Source organism: Kogia breviceps, chromosome 14 (genome assembly GCF_026419965.1).
Source record: "Kogia breviceps isolate mKogBre1 chromosome 14, mKogBre1 haplotype 1, whole genome shotgun sequence".
Classification (NCBI taxonomy): domain Eukaryota; kingdom Metazoa; phylum Chordata; class Mammalia; order Artiodactyla; family Physeteridae; genus Kogia; species Kogia breviceps.
Window position 1 is genome coordinate 26,908,511 of NC_081323.1, and position 19,276 is coordinate 26,927,786.

The following is a 19,276-nucleotide window of genomic DNA, read 5'->3' on the forward strand; positions in this document are numbered from 1 at the left end:
CAATCTGATAAAGAATGTGACCGGTTTTGTCTATGTTTTTATCAAGACAGTCTTTTGCAGTCCCTTTTATTTTTTTTTTACAAACATCTGTTTTATTTATTTATTTATTTATGCTTGCATTGGGTCTTTGTTGCTGCGTGCGAGCTTTTTTCTAGGCTTCGTGGCATGTGGGATCTTCCCAGATCAGGGATCGAACCCATGACCCCTGCATTAGCAGGTGGATTCTTAACCACTGCGCCACCAGGGAAGCCTGCAGTCCCTTTTAAAATAAATGTGTTAAATTCTATAATTAATCAACTTAGACCTTGTTAGTGGGCTGGCATTTTCAGTCAGTAAAGGGCAGTGAGATGCATCAGATCCCTTACTCGGCCTCCACGTAGGAGCAGCTCCATTAATTCAACGGTGCTTTATGGAGCACCTGCTGTGTAGCAGCTTCTGTGTTTGGCTCTGGCCCTGGTTAGCTCCTGTTTAATAGATACTTAGATCTGTGGGTGGAGGACAAAGGCCAAACGGTCTTGGGGACATTAAGCCCATGAGTGAGTTCTTTTGTCTCCTACACCATCTTCCTGTGTTCATTGCTCTCAGGAAGTACATCTAGGTTTGGGGGAGATGGGTGCTCCCCATGGAAACCTGGCCTCTACTTGAGGTCACTGCTGCCTGACACCAGAACCCCTGGTCCGTCCCCAGACTTGGTCCACAGCTGTCATGTCACTTGTCTCGCGTGTGCAGAACCAGGCACCTATTCACATCTATGCTATAATGTTTGCGTTCTTCTCATTTCAGTAAACACTGTTACGTGAACATCTTCTCTTGGTCTGCAAAGGTTCCAGAGCGTTCCTTTGTTTACTTAGTGCCATGTTGCTGGATATTCCCTTTTTTTTTTTTTTTTTTCTTGGCGGTACGTGGGCCTCTCATTAACGTGGCCTCTCCCGTTGCAGAGCACAGGTTCTGGATGTGCAGGCTCAGCAGCCATGGCTTATGGGCCTAGCTGCTCTGTGGCATGTGGGATCTTCCTGGACCGGGGCACGAACCCGTGTCCCCTGCATCGGCAGGTGGATTCTCAACCACTGTGCCACCAGGGAATCCCCTGCTGTGCATAATTAAAAAAAATATTTATTTAGCTGCGCCAGTTCTTAGTTGCGGCACATGGGATCTTCGTTGCCGCATGCGGGATCTTCGTTGCGGTGGCATGTGGGATCTAGTTCCCTGACCAGAGATAGAACCTGGGCCCCCTGCATTGGGAGCGCGGAGTCTTAACCGCTGGACCACCAGGGAAGTCTCAGGAGCTCTTCCTTGAATGTCGTGCCCCTGGTGCCTCACTAACCCCACCCTGTCCTGACTCTACTGAAGGATGTATTTCAGAAGTCTGAGCTGTAAGAAAGAATGAATAACAAAAACAGTGGTAAATACAAACATTGATTGTATGTACAGTTATGATGTCTATGGAGTTAAGAAGAAAACAAACAAAAAACCAACCAAAAATCCCTGCACAGACCCAAAACAACCGTCTTAGGCTGTGCATAATTTTGTTAGTTTTTGTTTGAACACAGTTTTTCAAAGCAGTTGTCTAAATACTAGAGGTGTGATTGTTGGATCCTAAAGTGAGATTTGTTTAGATTTGGAAGAAACTGCCAAATTGACCTCCAACGTGGCTGTATGTGCATCCCACCAGCAAGGAAGGAGCATTCCTGTTGAGGCAGGAGATAGACGGGCCCTAGGCTGAGCAGCTGGAGTATGTCCCATGTTGACAGATACTCCAAGATGAGGAGAAAGAGAAGAGCTGGGTCCTGCCCAGATGAGAGATAAAAGACCACATATTCCTCATTCTTGAGGTCAAGGAGACCTCTCCGACTACACATGCACAGAAAGGCTCCTGGGGGTCAAATAGGGAAGGGGCGACACCCCACAGTAAGTGATGCCACCCTACCCATAGGCCTCTTCTCTAGACTACATCTTGGCTAAGAGATGCACGCACACACATGGGAGGACCCTGAGATAAACCAAATACAGACTCAGAACCAGGCAAAGCAAGATGATTGGCCAAAGGAAACCTGGAAGAAATGCCCCATAAAAGTGATTCAAACTACCATGAGGGTGCAAATCTCTCTCTGAACCTGCCCGTGTGTCTGTCTACACGTACCGTTTTTCCTCCTAATAAACACTTTACTTGTTTCACTATTTTCCATCTCTATGTGGAAATTCATTTCTACACAGCTGATGGGCCAGGGCCTTGTCACTGGCCACTGGTTCCTGGTGGTCTAGTGGCTAGGATTCAGCGCTGTCACTGCCATGGCCTGACTTCAATCTCTGGCAGGGAACTGAAACCCTGCTTCAGGCTGCTGCAGGCCGATGCCACCCGCCATCACTGTCTAGTCCACTAGCTCGCATTTTTGAATTAAAATTTAATTGTTATTATTTTTTTGGCTGGGCTGCAGGGCATGCAGGATCTTTGTGCCCCGACCAGGGATGAATCTGTGCCCCCTGCATTGGAAGTGCAGAGTCCTAACCACTGGGCCTCCAGTGAAGTCCCTCCTCTAGAATTGTTAGTTTTGCGATTTAAATTTGTGGACAATTTTGAGTGCCTTTCGGTGTCAGTTGTAAAGCTTCTGTCTGCATTTATTTCATTCCATATGGTTTCCAATTAGTTGCTCCTTAACTATGTTTTGAGAAGACACGGCAGGATATTCAGCTCGATTTCAATTTTAATTTCCAAAATTTAGTGGGAGCAGCCCAAGGGCCCGCAGGGAGTGCGGCCTGGCTGAAAGCGGAGCGCTGCGGGGCCTGCACTTCCTGGGCGTCCCGCAGGGGGCGCGCAACTCACCCGGTTGACCCCACCGTGCGTGCGAGTTCCGCCCCCGGACTTAGGTTTGCGGCCGGCTGGCGGGAGCTCGGCCTCCTCGGGCCCCGCCAGGGCTTCGGTACAACGCGGGGCCGTGTCCTCGCTGACAGGAGTCCAGGCTCCTCAGGACCTGTCCAGAGGTGCCGACGCGGGAGGAAATTGTGAGGAGAAAGTGGGGAGACTTACTGGGCTTGCGCACACGCGTTTCCCGCGGGCTCGACTCTGCGCCCAGCTGAGAGCAGTTTGGTCTCCTCAGGCACCGCCGGGGCTTCGGCTGGGACGCCCGGGTCAGCGTCTCTGCTGACAGAACTCAGTCTCCTTAGGACTCGCCGGCGTTTCAGCTTTAGGACAACACGGGGCTGCGTCCACGCTGACGGGAGCTGGGTTTCCTGACGACCCAGGCGACGCCGGGAGGAAAAGGTGAGGAGAAGTGGGGAGAAGCTTCCTGTGGGTGACTGACGTCTGTTTTCAGGCGACCCAGAAGTGCTTGCTGTGGAAAGCTGGGTTTTTAGTCAGTTTAGTGTGTGGTGTAGACGGTGTCCAGTTTTCCCTGCACCGTTTATGGTGGGGACTGGTCCTCCTCTTGGTGTGTCCTTGGCCCCTTTGTCATAATTAATGGACTCCCTCCATGTGGGTTGAATTTTGGGCTTTCTGACCTGTTCCTCTGGTCCGTGAGCCTGTTTTTGTGCTAGTTCCGCACTGTGTTGCTGACCGTAGCTTCATACCGGTAGTGTGAAGTCGGGGAGGGAGATACCTCCAGCCTGTTCTCCTTTCTCAGTGTCGCCTTGGCTATTTGGGGTCCTTGGTGGTTCCACACAGATATTAGGAGGCTTTGCTCTTTTTCTGTGAAAAAATACCATTGGAATTTTAGGAGGGCTTGCATTCACTGTGTACATTGCTTTGGGGGGAATAGACATTTTATTTTAATAAATTTCTTTCTTTCTTTCTTTATGGCTGCGTTGGGTCTTCGTTACCGCGCGCGGGCTTTCCCTAGTTGCGGCGAGCGGGGGCTACTTTTCGTTGCGGTGCGCTGGCTTCTCATTGCGGAGCGCGGACTCCGCAACAGTAGTTGTGGGCTTCAGTAGTTGCGGCACGCGGGCTCAGTAGTTGTGGCTCGCGAGCTCTAGAGCACAGGCTCAGTAGTTGTGGCGCACGGGATTAGTTGCTCCGCTGCATGTGGGATCTTCCCTGACCAGGGCTCGGGCTGTGTCCCCTGCATTGGCAGGCGGATTCTTAAACACTGCACCACCAGCGAAGCCCAGAATGGACATTTTAACAATAGTAATTCTTGCATTCCATGCACACGCGGTATCTTTCCATTGATTTGTGTCTTCTTCAGTTTCTTCATCAACGTCTTAAAGTTTTCAGCGTGCAGGTCTTTCATGTCCTTGATTAAATTTATTCCTTGTTATTTTGTTCTTTTTGATGCAATTGTAAGTAGGGTTTTTTCCCCTCTTTCTGATGGTTTATTATTAGTGTTTAGAAATGCAGTTGATTTCTGTGAATTGATCTGTACTGAATTCATTTATTATTTCTAATAGTTTTTTGGTGGAATGTTGTGGAAAATTGGAATTCCAAAATCCCACTGTTTCTACCACATCCAGGTCATACACAACAGGGAAGAAAGGGAAGTCCTTTATATTGGGAAGTCCTAATATAGTCTTCCCACAATGCCTGTAAATGACATGTGGACTTTGGGTGAACTGGGTCTGGGTAAGACTTGGCCTCTGTATGGAAGTTTGATGTTTTCTCTGCTTTTCTGGCATGGTTTTGACATGGTGGTTTGAAAAGTAATTTACTTCCCAGTAATTTCAAATGTACAGACAACTTTACATACATAAAAGCAAGTCTTGTATCTTGATTAAATGTATTCTTAAATATTAATGTTGACATTATTTAAAATTAAATTGTTTTCATAAGTTCTTTTTCAGATTATTTATTGCTAGTGTATACGTATAAGATAGATTTTTGTGAGTTAATATTTGTCCTATAACTTTGCTGAATTAGTTGACTAGCTCAAATAATTTTTTGTTGTTACAGGATGTTTTATATATAAGATGATGTGATCTGTGTTCTGTGAGTAGACACAGTTTTAATTTTTTCATTCACACATGGATGCCTTTTATTTCTTTCCTCAAAACTCTGGGTAGAACTTCTAATACGCTATTAAGTAACAGTGGCGAAGGCCAGTTTCCTGGCCTTGTTCCTGATTTCAGGAGGAAAGCTTTCAGTTTTTAATATTGAGCATGATGTTAGCTGTGGCTTTGTGTACCACTTTTTTTCATATTGAACAAATTTCCTTTTATTCCTACTTTCTTGTGTGTTTGTATCATGAAATAGCACGGGATTTTGATTATAGCTTCTTCTGCAGTAATTGATACGATCATGTGTTTTTACTTCACACTGTTATAGAGGTTCAATACATTGCTTAGTTTTAATATGTTGAACAACCTGACATTTCTGGTGTAGAGAGAGTTGCTTATGGCATCGTCCATTTCATGTTCTGTTGGTTTCATGTTGCTCTAATTTTGTGGAGGATACTTGCGTTCATATTGACAGGGTATACTGGTGGAATTTTCTTTTGTATGATGTATTTGTGTGGTTTGATTAGATCTGGCTTGGTGTTGGTGGTTTGGAAGGTTAGCATTAAGGCTGGGGCTGGTGGCTGTTATGTGACCCACACGTCGCAGACCAGGCTGCCCGCCTCTGACCTCCGCGTCCCGCCCGCCAGCTCCGGCCTGGCCCTCAAGAGACTCCTCACTCTCTGGAGGGCAGGGCTGACCGCCCGCTCGGCCGCCCTATCGCCTCTGCCTGTCCGTCTGTCCTCCCTGAGTCAGGACACCATGTCCTCCGTGAGGATCCTGGCTTCTGGCCTTGGGGCCCCACCTCCACGAGCTGTGTCACCCACCAGGATTGGCCACCTCAAGAGGCCCCGGAAGATGGACTCCCTGGGACTTCGAATGGGACTTTGTGGGCAGATGGGCCACCGCAGAGGTGCCAGGGGAGAGACGAGGTCACTGACCTGTGTATGGGGAGGTTCTCATGAGCAGAGGTTTGGACACAGACACACGGGGGAGAAGGCAGTGTGATGGCAGAGACAGAGATGGGGCTGAGGGTGGCCTGGGACTGACTGATCCCCGAACCCGCAGGAGGGGCGGGCCCCCAACACCTTGATCTAGGGCTCTGGGCCTGAGAGCAAACGTCCCCTGTTCCAACCCCTGCCCCCCATATGGTGTGCAGTGACGGGGCCACAGGAAACCCACACCTGGTCTGGCAGGGGGTACTGTGCTTGTTGACACCCAGGACTGTCGCTGGCCCCTCCCCTCTGGGCATGACCCCCACTCCTCCTCGGGGAGGGACCCAGGGCCCCCAGCCCACACGTCCCCATCATGGCGACCTTCCCCCCGCCACCCCTGGGGCATCTCAGGCCCCAGAAAAGAGCCGCAGCGGCATGGTGACCACGGCGAGTGGCTGCAGGCCACCCCACCCCACCCCAAGACCTGAGCGTGGTCATCTGAGAAGTGACCCACCAGCGCCCCCGACCCAGGCTCCCCGTTTCACAGGGCAGGTCCTCATGCCGAGTTCCTGGAGGGTGATGTTGAGCAGGGGTGACTGAGGCCTGTGAATTTGTGGGCCAGAGAGATCTTCCCCAGGAGCCCAGGCACAGCTAGGCCAGGACGAATCCATCCCTCCCCTCCCGTACCCCATGGAGTGAGGATAAAGCCCCAGCGACCCTCAAGAAGAGACATGACACCCAGAGGGCTACAGCATCCACAGAGCGGGGACTGAGTGTCCACCTCATTCCCCCAGAGAGAACAATGTCTTCACCGGGGCCACCAGGCTGGCCCATGTCCCCACAAACATCCAGCCTCAGTGAACCAGCCAGACAGAAAACTCTCTTCCAGGGTCCCCTGTGTTTAAAGACCCGGGCTTGGGGAAGGCAGGCTGGCCCGAGGGAGGACGGACGTGCTCCAGCGCTGGACACTCACTGACCGCCCCCCTGCCCACCCCCTGTCCCTCCCCTGCTCCCTGTGGTCTCACCCCCTCAGGAACCCTCCTCTCCAGGCTCCAAGCACCCACATTTCCCACCTCAGCCCCATCACTCTGCACTTCAATTTGCGTGTTTCCCCACTGGGTGAAGAGGAGGGTGAATGCCCGGCACCGGTGTCTCCAGCAGTGTAGACGGGGCTTCCCTTCTCTTCCCGGCTGTGGTCTGGCCAGACACCGGGTGGTGTCCAGCTGTGCGGGTCTCAGGCACCAAACAGCAGGGAGCAGCCCTGATACCTGCGCCTGCAGCGCCACCTTTTGGTCTCTCCGTCCTCCCGTCGGGCACAGTCTTCTCCTTCCCTGCTGCCTCGGGTGGTCCGTCTCCTCACTGACCAACCATCAGCCCCTTCTCCCCACCCCCATCACCCCCAGCTCCACACCCCTCGTCCAGCCTCAGGGATGACCCAGGACCCTCCCTGGGCTCCCCTGCCTTCCCACCCTTGGTCGCTGTCCTCAATCCACCTGTGCAGACAGGTGAGGGTTTCCTCCAGTGGCTCCCAAACGCTTCAGCCCAACATCCTCCCCGAGGTCGGCCCCACGTCCCGTCAGATGTTCCACCATCACCAAGCCCCCAGCTCCACGGCAAGGGCAGGTATCAGGCCTGCTGCATGCACTGCTGTGTGCCCTGCTGTATACACAGGCATGACCCTGCCCCAGGACGCAGGAAAGGTGGCCCTACCGCGGGATGTGGGAAGTTGTACTGACCACAGGGAGCCCTGGCCGTGCTCGCACCCTCCAGGGGAGGACACTTCAGCATTGTCCCTGGAATGACCGGGAGGTCGGCCAGCAGCGCCCCCACCCAACCTCACTGTCACCACAAGAAACAAAAGACGCCTCCGTGCAGAAAGACGGAACATCACCAGCCTGATGCTGTCCTGAGCAAGGTTGGGAACTGGGCTGCTGTAGTGGGTTGATGGGGGGGCCCCCAAAAGTTACGACCACGTCATGCCCCGCAGAATCTGAGAATGGAGCCTTATTTGGAAGCAGGGTCTTTGCAGATACAATTAGTTATGGATCTGGAGATGAGGTCATCCTGGATCAGGGTGGCCCTAAGTCAATGACAGTGTCTTTCTAAGAGACAAGAGGAGAGACAGAGAGGAGACAGCAGGTGAAGATGGAGGCAGAGATGGGAGAGATGTGGTCACAAGCCCAGGGACGCCTGGAGCCCCCAGAAGCTGGAAGAGGCAGGCAGGACCCTCCCCTGGAGCCTCCAGAGGGAGCGCGGCACTGGGACACCTTGATGTGAGATGTCTGGTCTCCAGGACTGAGAGGACAGGTTTCTGTTGTTCTGAGCCTCCGCTTTGTGGCCGTTTGTCACAGCTGCCCCAGGAAGCTAATGCAGCTGGTGAGCAGCTCCCTGCCCAGATCTAAACCCTCCCTCCTCCCGTTAGAGGCAGCCCCCTGCACCTGTGCTGTCTGCACAAACCATGTGGTTCACGCCGAACCCCGGCTTCCCTTCTGGGCACTGGCATTTTGGAGGGTGAGGGCAGACAACACCACGTGACCAGCCCCCAGCCGGGTGCCAAGTCTCTAATGAGCTTCCCCGGGGGGACGGGGGTGGGGGTAACTGTCATGGTTCTGCCCTTCCTCGCTGGGGGAAGAGACACCCTAGAGACCCTCGAGGGAAGGAGGGGGCACGAAGGGTCATGACGTGTCTGGAGCAGGGGCCCTCCCACCCATGCATCCCTACTGTGCACCGTGACCCATCTCAGCCGTGAGCACACAAATGTGTGCTGAGTCCTGTGAGCCTCCCAGCAAGTCCCTGAAGGTGAGGGCAGCCCTGCAGACCCCACCCCTTTCCTCCACGTCTAGTAGGTGGAAGACCCACTTCTCCTTGCCATTCCAGAAGCGGTTCTGGAGCTGCTCTGGGAGTGGTTCTCGGGTTTTGAAGGCTGAGCCCCTGTTGCTATGCCCCCACTTCCCCACAGTAACATCCAGAACAAGCTGTTTGCTCTGTTGCCTGAATGCCCCCGCACCCAATATTCTCAGGAAAGAATCGGAGAGGACGCTCATTCACATGCTCCTTGCAGCGCACAGGGCTCTCGTGGGCAGGCACCCAGCAGCCCATGGGGCTCACGTGGGAAGACCCCTCTCAGGGCACAGGGACCATCTTTGCAGGCACCCCGACAGGCTCAGCACACAGGAACCATGCACATAGCCCTCGTTGCAGAGTACCCCCAGCCCACCTGTTGGTCAGAGCAGGACCTGAACTAACAAACAGCAGCTCCTGGATAGGTCTGTGACCCTGGGCTTCACTCACGCGCCTCCCTCCACCGGGTCTTCCGGAGGATTCCGCTGCCTCTGGGGCACTGGGCTCCTATCTCCACCCACCACCCCTCCTCTCCCTGACTCCTGGGTTCTTCTCAGTAGGAGAGGGTCTTCTAGAAATTGTCTCCCACTCGTGGGCTAGATAAAATGATTAGAAAACAACCCAGAGCTGCAGCCCCATGTCCATCCTGATCCTCAAGACACCTGTTCCTTGGACTTGGCCAGTGCAGCAAGACCCATTTTCTGCAATTACAAGCCCCTGATGGGCGAGGATTGGCTGACCTGGGCAGCCTGACCCAGCCAGCCAGCGCTCCCCAGGTGCGCCTGGGTTGAGCTCCGTATAGACACCCTCTCCGGGCAGCAAGAGCACCCACAGCTGTACCTGAAGCCATACTCTCTGCTCCATCAGCCACTGCGGGGCTGGGATTGTGGGAGGGAGGGAGGGGCCGTGGCCTTGTGGCTGGCCCGGTCTGAGTGGGGCTCTGCTGGACCTTCCACAGGAGTTGCTGGGCTGCTACCTGCTAAGGAAGAGGATGTGTCACCCATACCTGCCATTGGAAGTTCTCCCCAGGCAGAGGTGAGGAAGCAAGAAAAAAGGCAGTGGGGGTCAGGAGAGGAGGGATAGCTCGGGTAGGTAAATGGAAAGCTTCCAGAAGAGCACCCGGGGCCAGGACCATCCTACATGGCCTGCGGGAGCCACCTCAGTAAGCATGCTGTCACTGGCGTGCTGCAAGCCCTTTCCTCTAGCCTGTAAGGTCCTTGCACATATTTAGATTTGCTTCTCTGTGAAGGGTGGATAAAGTTCAGGAGCAGCTGGCCTGGGGGTCAGCTAAGGTTTATTCAGAGACGCCGCCGCACCAGCTTTCCAATGAGGACGCTCCTTGGGGTGGGGGCAGCTGCGGGCTGCATGAGAGAAAACTGCCCACCTCTGACCAGCTTGAGACTTGCTCATCGGTGTAGCAAGTGTCCTGATAGGGTTTTCATCTGTGTAACTGCCAGGGTGAATGGTGACATTAAAGGTGAATGGTGACATCAAAGGTCCTGAATCAAGACTGAAAACTTACCGCTTGTGGAGGCCGTGTGCTGCCGGCACCCTTAGGGATGGGTTTCCGACTTGACCGCCAACATTCTCGTGCCCAGCCACTGCTTTAGGGTTTCTGGGGGTCCAGTGCTGACTCTAAGGGTTCCACAATCCAGCCTCTGTCTCCCTTTAGTGAGACCCACACTTCCAGGATCCTACAGAGCAGGGTCTGTGTGACTGCTCTGTGGCTTCTCTAACAAATGACCACAAGCTGGGTGGTTTAAAACAACAGGAATTCATCCTCCCCCAGTCCTGGAGACCAGACACCTGAGATCAAGATGTTGCAGGACTGAGGTCCCTCCAGAGGCTCCAGGGGAGGATATTTCCTGCCTTTTCCAGCTTCTGGGAGCTCCAGGCGTCTCCAGGCTTATGGCTGCATCCTTCCCGTCTCTGCCTCCGTCTTCACGTGGCTTCTTCACTGTGTCTGGGTCTCTCCTCTTTGTCTCTATAAGGATGCTGTCATTGGCTTTAGGGCCACTCTAACCCAAGATGACCGGGCTTCCCTGGTGGCGCAGTGGTTGAGAGTCCGCCTGCCGATGCAGGGGACATGGGTTCGTGCCCCGGTCCGGGAAGATCCCACATGCCGCGGAGCGGCTGGGCCCGTGAGCCATGGCCGCTGAGCCTGCGCGTCTGGAGCCTGTGCTCCGCAACGGGAGAGGCCACAACAGTGAGAGGCCCGCGTACTGCAAAAAAAAAAAAGAGTATGTATAACTGTTAACGATTCTCTATACATAATGTATATCAATATTACTCCAATAAAAAATAAAAATTAATCTAATGTAAAAAGTGGTAAAGAGACACAAGAGTTGGGTATTTCTTCTGGCACATTCCACTGTAACTTACAAACTCCAAACAGGATTTCCCCTAACGCTCTGGTTGCCAGGGTAACAGAGGTGAACCCAAGGAAATACTGCCGCCTTGTGGCCATATCCAGCAAAGGCAACCTCAAAAGGATTACATATAGGCACTTAATATTCACAAGGAATGCTGAGCTCTAAATGATACATGCCCGCAAAAAATGTCCAGGCCTAAGTGTTCGAAAATAACTGAAAACAAGGCAGATTTTCAAGTAGCAATATCAACAGGTAAATTCCACTCACAGTTTATGAAGAAAAACAGCTCATTAAACATTCTCAACAGAGCAATTAGCAGAGACATGAAAATCAAAACTAAAACGAGGGATCACCCTGTACCAGTCTAAAACTCCATCACGAAATTTACAATGAAAAAATGGTGGAGAGGGTATGGAGAAAAAGGAAATCCTTTTATGGTGCTGGTGGGATGTAAATGGTAGCAGCCCCTGTAGAAAACAATATGGAAGTGGCTTTTAAACATAAAAATAGAGCTACCATATGATCTGCCAGTGCTACCCCTAAGAGTATATGCAGAGAAAACCAGAATTTGAAAGGACACATGCAGCCAAACCTGCACTGCAGCACCATTTACAATACCCAAGATGTGGAGACATACAAAATGTCCATGGAGGGCTTCCCTGGTGGCGCAGTGGTTGAGAATCTGCCTGCCGATGCAGGGGACATGGGTTCATGCCCCGGTCAGGGAGGATCCCACATGCCACGAAGCGGCTGGGCCCGTGAGCCATGGCCGCTGAGCCTGTGCGTCCGGAGCCTGTGCTCCGCAACGGGAGAGGCCACAGCGGTGAGAGGCCCGTGTACCGCAAAAAAAAAAAAAAAAAAAAAAAAAAGTCCATGGACAGATAGATGAACAGATAATTAAAAAGTGATACACGTACAGAATGGAATATGACTCAGCCATGTAAAAGAATGAAACTGCCATTTGCAGGAACATAGAAAAACCTAGAGATAATCATACTAAATCTGAATCAGAAAAATATTGTATGAGATAACCTCAAGGTGGAATCTAAAAAGACACACCATTGAAATCATTGAGAAAACATAAACAGACTCAGGGACTTAAAAAGCAAACATGGCTACCAAAGGGGAGAGAATGGGTAAAGGGATAAATTAGAAGGATGGGTAACAAACTATTTCATATAAAAGAAATATTCAACATGGATCTATGCATACCAAGGAAGGGCTATCAACACTGTCTAATAACCTATGTGGGAAAAGAAGCCGAACATGCCTCCATATTTGTATATGTATCACTGAAACTGATTCAATATACCTACAACATACCCAACATTGTATATCAGTGTTACTCCAACAAAAAATTAAAATTTATCTAATAAAAAAGTGATGAGACACAAGATTTGGGTGTTTGTTCTGGCACATTCCTCTCTAATTTACAAACCCCAGAGAGGATTTCCCCGAAGGCTCTGGTTGCCGGGGTAAACGGAGATGAACACAGGGAAATCCTGCCACCTTGTGGCCATTTCTAGCAAAAGCAACCTCAAAACGATTGCTTAGGGGCACTTAATATTCACAAGGACTGCTGTCCTCCAAATGATACTTGCCCTCAGAAAATGTCCAGGCCTACATGTTCGAAAGTAATTGAAAACAGGGCAGACTTTCAAGAAGGCAATTTCAACATGTGGAGGGATCACCCTGCACCAGTCTAAATGGCCATCACCAAATTTATAATGAAAAAATGGTGGAGAGGGCATGGAGAAAAGGAAATCCTTTTACGGTGCTGGTGGGATGTAAATGGTAACAGCCACTGTAGAGAACAATATGGAAGTGCCTTTTGAACGTAAAAGTAGAGCTACCACATGATCCGGCAGTGCAACCCCTAAGAGTATATGCAGAGAAAACCAGAATTTGAAAAGACACAGGCACCGGAGTATGCACTGCAGCACCATTTACAAGAGCCAAGACATGGAGGCAAACAACATGTCCAGATGAATGGATAGAGAATAAGTGATGCATGTATGAAATGGAATATGACTCAGCCATGTAAAAGAATGAAATAATGCCATTTGCAGGAACACAGATAAACCTAGGGATAATTAAACTAGTGAAGTAATTGAGAATAAGAAAGACAAATATAATATATCACTTATAGGAGGAATCTAAAAATACACACGAATAAAATAACTGAGAAATCATAAACAGTCTCAAAGACTTAAAAAAAAAAACAAAATTGGGCTTCCCTCGTGGCTCAGTGATTAAGAATCTGCCTGCCAAGGCAGGTGACACAGGTTCGAGCCCTGGTCTGGGAAGATTCCACATGCCGCGGAGCAATGAAGCCCGTGCACCACAACTACTGAGCCTGCTCTCTACAGCCCCTGAGCCACAACTACAAGCGCACGTGCCACAACTAATGAAGCCCATGTGCCTAGAACCCCTGCTCTGCAACAAGAGAAGCCACCGCAATGAGAAGCCCGAGCATCGCAACGAAGAGTAGCCCCTCTGCTTGTGGCAACTAGAGAAAGCCCGCGCGCAGCAACGAAGACCCAATGCAGCCAAAACTAATAAATAAATAATTTAAAAAATTAAGGTTACCAAAGAGGAAAGAAGGGGGCAAGGGATAAATTCTGAAGATTGGATTAACAAACAAACTCTTTCATATAAAATAGCTAATCAACAAAGATTATATATATACCAAGGGATATTTATCAATACTCTTTAATAACCTATATGAAACAAGAATCCAAAGATGATTAGATATATATTTGTATAAATGAGAATCTTTGTGCACACCTACAACACAACGTTGTATATCAATGTTACTCCAATAAGAAATAGAAATTAATTTAATAAAAACTGGACCTAATGAGACACGAAATATTGGGTGTTTGTTCTGGAAATTTCCACTCAGATTACAACCCCAAAACAGGACTTCTACTAAGGCTCTGGTAGCCGGACTAACCAGACTTAGCCAGAAGAAATCCTGCCACCTTGTGGACATTTCCGGCAACAACAACCTGAAAACTATTGCTATGGGCACTTAATATTCACAAGAACTGCTGGACTCTAAATTATACCTGCCCTCAAAAAATTTCCAGTGGCAAGTAAATGAAAATAATTAAAAACAGGGCAAACTATCAAGAAGAAAATATCAACAAGTAAATACAACTCACAGTTTAAAAAAAGAGCATATGAGATGATGCTCATCACGGCAAATTATTAGAGACATGCCAATGAAAACTAGAGAGATAGCCCCACGCACCAGTCAAAATGGCCATTATCAAAAAGACTACAGACAATAATTGCGAGAGCGGGAGTTCAGAAAATGGGACCCTCCTATGGTGTTGGTGGGATGTAATTGGTAGCAGCCATTATAGAGCACACTATGGACATGCCTTTAATAGGTAAAAACAGAGCTACCATATCATCTGGCAGTCCCACTTTTAAGAGTTTATGTGTTGAGCAGACGTAGAGAATGGACTTGAGGACATGGGGAGGGGGAAGGGTAAGCTGGGAAGACGTGAGAGAGTGGCATGGACATATATACACTGCCAAATGTAAAACAGAGAGCTAGTGGGAAGCAGTCTCATAGCACAGGGAGATCAGCTCGGTGCTTTGTGACCTCCTAGAGGGGTGGGATAGGGAGGACGGGAGGGAGACACAAGAGAGAGGGGATATGGGGATATATGTATACATATAGCTGATTCACTTTGTTATAAAGCAGAAACTAACACACAATTGTAAAGCAATTATACTCCAATAAAGATGTTAAAAAAAAAAGTAAAACCAGAATTTGAAAAGACACGTGCACCCAAGCGTGCACTGCAGCACTATTTACAATAGCCAAGACATGGAAGCAAACAACATGTCCATCAACAGATGAATGGATAAAGAAGTGATAAGTGCACACATGGAATACGACTCTACCATGAAAAAAATGAAATAATGCCATTTGCAGTCACCTATGGACCTAGAGATAATCTTAGTAAGTTAAGTAGGTCAGAAAGAGAAAGACAAATATCCTAAGGTGTCACTTATAGCTGGAATCTATAAATTCATACAAATGAACTAATTTACAAAACAGATACAGACTCACAGACTTAGAAAAACAACTTATGATTATCAAAAAGGAAAGGTGGGGGACTTCCCTGGTGGCGCAGTGGTTAAGAATCCACCTGGCAATGCAGGGGACACGGGTTCCATCCCTGTTCCGGGAAGATCCCATATGCTGTGGAGCAGCTAAGCCCATGCACCACAACTACTGAGCCTGCACTCTAGAGCCTGTGCGCTGCAACTACTGAGCCCACGTGCTGCAACTACTGAAGCCCGCACGCCTAGAGCCCACACTCCGCAACAAGATAAGCCACCGCAATGAGAAGCCTGCATGCTGCAACAAAGAGTAGACCCCGCTCACCACAGCTAGCGAAAGCCCGCGCGCAGCAATGAAGACCCAATGCAGCCAAAAACCAAGTGAATAAATAAATAAAATAAATAAAAAAAAAAAAAAGGAAAGGTGGGGGAGAGATAAATTAGGAGGCTGGGATTAACACATATACACTAATACATAGCAAATAATTAATCAAAAAGGACCTACTGAAAAGCATAGGAACCTCTTCTGAACACACTGTGATAACCTATATGGAAAAAGAACCCGAAAAAGAATAGACATATGTCCATGTAGAACCGAATCAAGGTCCTCTACACCTAAAACAAACACAACATCGGAAATCACTCTACTCCAATATAAAATTAAAATGAAATTACAAAAAAAAAAAAAAAAAGTTGGGCCTGAAGAAATGGTGCCTCCTATGGCTGTTTCCCATAACAACAACTTTAAAACCAGTGGTGATGGACACTTCATATTCACAAGGCCTGTGGGACTGTAAGTAAAAAAACACCTGCCCTCAATAAATGTCCTGGGATAGGTCATTGAAAAAGAATTCAAAACAGGGCAGACGTTCAAGAAGCCAATATAAGGAGGTAAGTTTTACTCACTGTAAAAAAAAAAATATATCAAATGAAAAGATTTCAACATCGCTAAATATTACCGAAATGCAAATCAAAACTACAATGAGGTATCACCTCACACTGGTCAGAATGGCCACTGTCAAAAAGTCTATAAACAAGAAATGCTGGAGACAGCATGGAAAAAAGGAAACCCTCCTACACTGATGCTGGGAATGTAAACTGGTAACAGCCACTATGGCAGACAGTGTGGAGGTTCTCTAAACAATTAAAAGGAGAATGAAATTAGAATACTCCCTAACACCATACACAAAAATAAACTCCAAATAGATTAAAGATCTAAATGTAAGGATGGATACTATAAAACTCTTGAGGAACATATAGGCAGAACACGCTTTGACATAAATCACAGCAAGTTCTCTATTGATCCACCTCTTAGAATAATGAAAACTAAAACAAAAATAAACAAAATGGGACTTCATTAACCTTCAAAGCGTTTGCCCAGCAAAGGAAACCATAAACAAAAGAAAAACTTCAGAATGGGAAAAATTACTAGCAAAAGAAAATACCCACAAGGAATTCATCTTACAATACATACAAATAACTCATGCAGCTCAATATCAAAAAAAAAAATCAAAAAAAGGGACAAAGAGCTAAGTGGACATTTCTGCACAGAAGGCATTCAGATGGCCAGAAAGCACATGAAAAGATGCTCAGCATCACTAATTATTAGAGAAATGCACATCAAAAGTCCAATGAGAGATCACCTCACACCATCCAGAACGCTCATCATCAAAAAATCTACAACAATAAATGCTGGAGAGAGTGTGGAGAGAAGGGAACCCTCCTACACTGTTGATGGGAATGTAAATCAGTACATCCAGTATGGAGAACACTATGGAGATTCTTTAAGTTACTAAATACAGAAGTAACATATGAGCTAGCAATCCCATGCCTGGGCTTAGATCCAGAGAAATCCAAAATTTTTAAAAACCCCTGTGCCCCAGTGATGGCAGCACTAGGTACAATAGCCAAGACACGGAAGCAACCTAAATGTAGAAGGACAGATGAATGGATAATGAAGATGTGCTACATAGGCACAGTGGAATATTACTCAGCCATAAAAGAGGATGAAATAATGCCATTTTCAAGCACATGGACGGAAGTAGAGATGATCATACTGAGTGAAGTGAGACAGGGGAAGATGAGTATCATATGATATCACTTCTAGGTGGAATCTAAAAATGGATACAAATGAACTTCTTCACCAAATAGAAACAATCCTGGAAGACTTAAAAAAGAAATTTATGGTTACCAAATGGGAAAAGTTGGGGGCAGGGAGAAACTAGCAGGTTGAGATTAACATATGCACACTATTTATAAAATAATCAACAAAGACCCACTGTATGGCACAAGGAACCCTACTCAACAGTCTAATAACTGATATGGGAAAAGAACCTGGAAAAGAACACATATACATCTATGTATAAGTGAATCAAGTGGCTGTACACCTTTAAAAAACCCACAACAATGTAAATCACCTATATACTCCAATTCAAAATAAACTTTTAAAAAAGAGAGAGAAAACAAATGCTGAATCTATTCCCCTCAGTCCTTGGGCCCTGGGATGGTGTCACATGCCTGGGACCTGAGCAGGCTTTGTCGCAAGTCTGGACTGTCGTGCAGCTGAGTGAGCTGAGGAGGATGTGCCAGCCACTGAGCCCCCCGGAGGGACCTGGTGTGTGTCTGTCCTCCTCTGCATGAGCCCACAATCTCCAGATCGAGTCAGGCCCTCCTACAGCAAAAGCAAGCCTAGTGCATCTAAAGGATGGTGGAGCCTCGGAGCTGGAAGAGCTTTGAAAAGTGCCCTGGGCTCCATGTCTCCTGGTGGTGGGCTTCCACCTCCAGCCTCCTTCCTTAGGGTCGCCCCACCTACGGATGACAGCACCCTCAGCAGAGTGGTGTTACAGGAGTTGGGATTTGTCCGGTGGGCAAGGAATTAGGGGGAGAAGTAATGTCACACAAGCCTTGGGTGTTTCTTCAGGCACATTCCACTCTAACTGAAAACCCAGGAACAGGACATTCCCTAAGGCTCTGGTTGCCCGAGTAACCAGAGTTGGGCATGAAGAAATGCTGCCACCTTGTGGCCGTTTCCCACAACAACTTTAAAACCCGTGCTGATGGACACAATCTTCACAAGGCCTGCAGGGCTCTAAATGTCACCTGCCCTCAAGAAATGCCCTGGGGTAAATCATCGGAAAAGAATTCAAAACAGGGTTGACTTCCAAGAAGCTAGTTGCAAGAGGTAAATTTTACTCACACTGTATAAAAAACAAGCACATGGAAAGATACCCAACATCACTAAATATTAAAGAAATGCAAATCAAAAGTGCAATGAGGTATCACCTCCCACCAGTCAGAATGGCCATCGCCAACAAATATCTACAAAGAATAAATGTTGGACAGGGCATGTGGAAAAGGGAATCGTCCTACACTGTTGGTGGGGATCCAAATTGGTACAGCCACTGTGGAGAACAGTATGGAGGTTCCTTAAGAACCAAAACATACAGTTCCCACTGGATCTGGTAATCCCACTCATGGGCTTAGATCCGAAGAAAATCATGATTCGAAAGGACATGTGCACCCCTATTTTCAGGGCAGCATTATTTACAATAGCCAAGACAGAGAAACCACCAAATTGTCCATTGACAGAAAAATGAAGATGTTGTACAAATATAAAATGGAATACTACTCAGTCCCGGGGCCCGGAGCCAGGATATGGGTGCCTGGGCCTCTGACCAGCAGATGAGAGCAAGGAGGAAGACCAGTCCTGAGGGAAGGGGTTCACTGAAGTCTGTGAGCCCCAGTGCCCTGATGGAATTCATTCCCAGTGGGGACATGAGCAGGTCCTGAAGTGGTTCTGTTTTCCACCTGGACCCCTTTGATAAAGCCATGGCAGCACTGGGCCCAGAAGTCTACTGGCAGTGTTTCAAACTGTCATAGGAGTTTTACAAAGGAACAAGATAATGAAGCTGAGCCCCCGATAGCCAGTCCTTTCTGGCTCTGAGTTGCTTCTATCAGGACCACTGTCACCTGCACATAATCTGCTATGACCCACCTGCTTCAGCCTGGTCTTTCTTCCTCCTCCCTGCAATGATTCTAGTGACATTTCCAGCCTGGACCCCTCTCCCAGGCCAGACTCCTGTGTCCAGCCACTGCACCCCCATCTCGCCCTGGGGCGAACGGGCC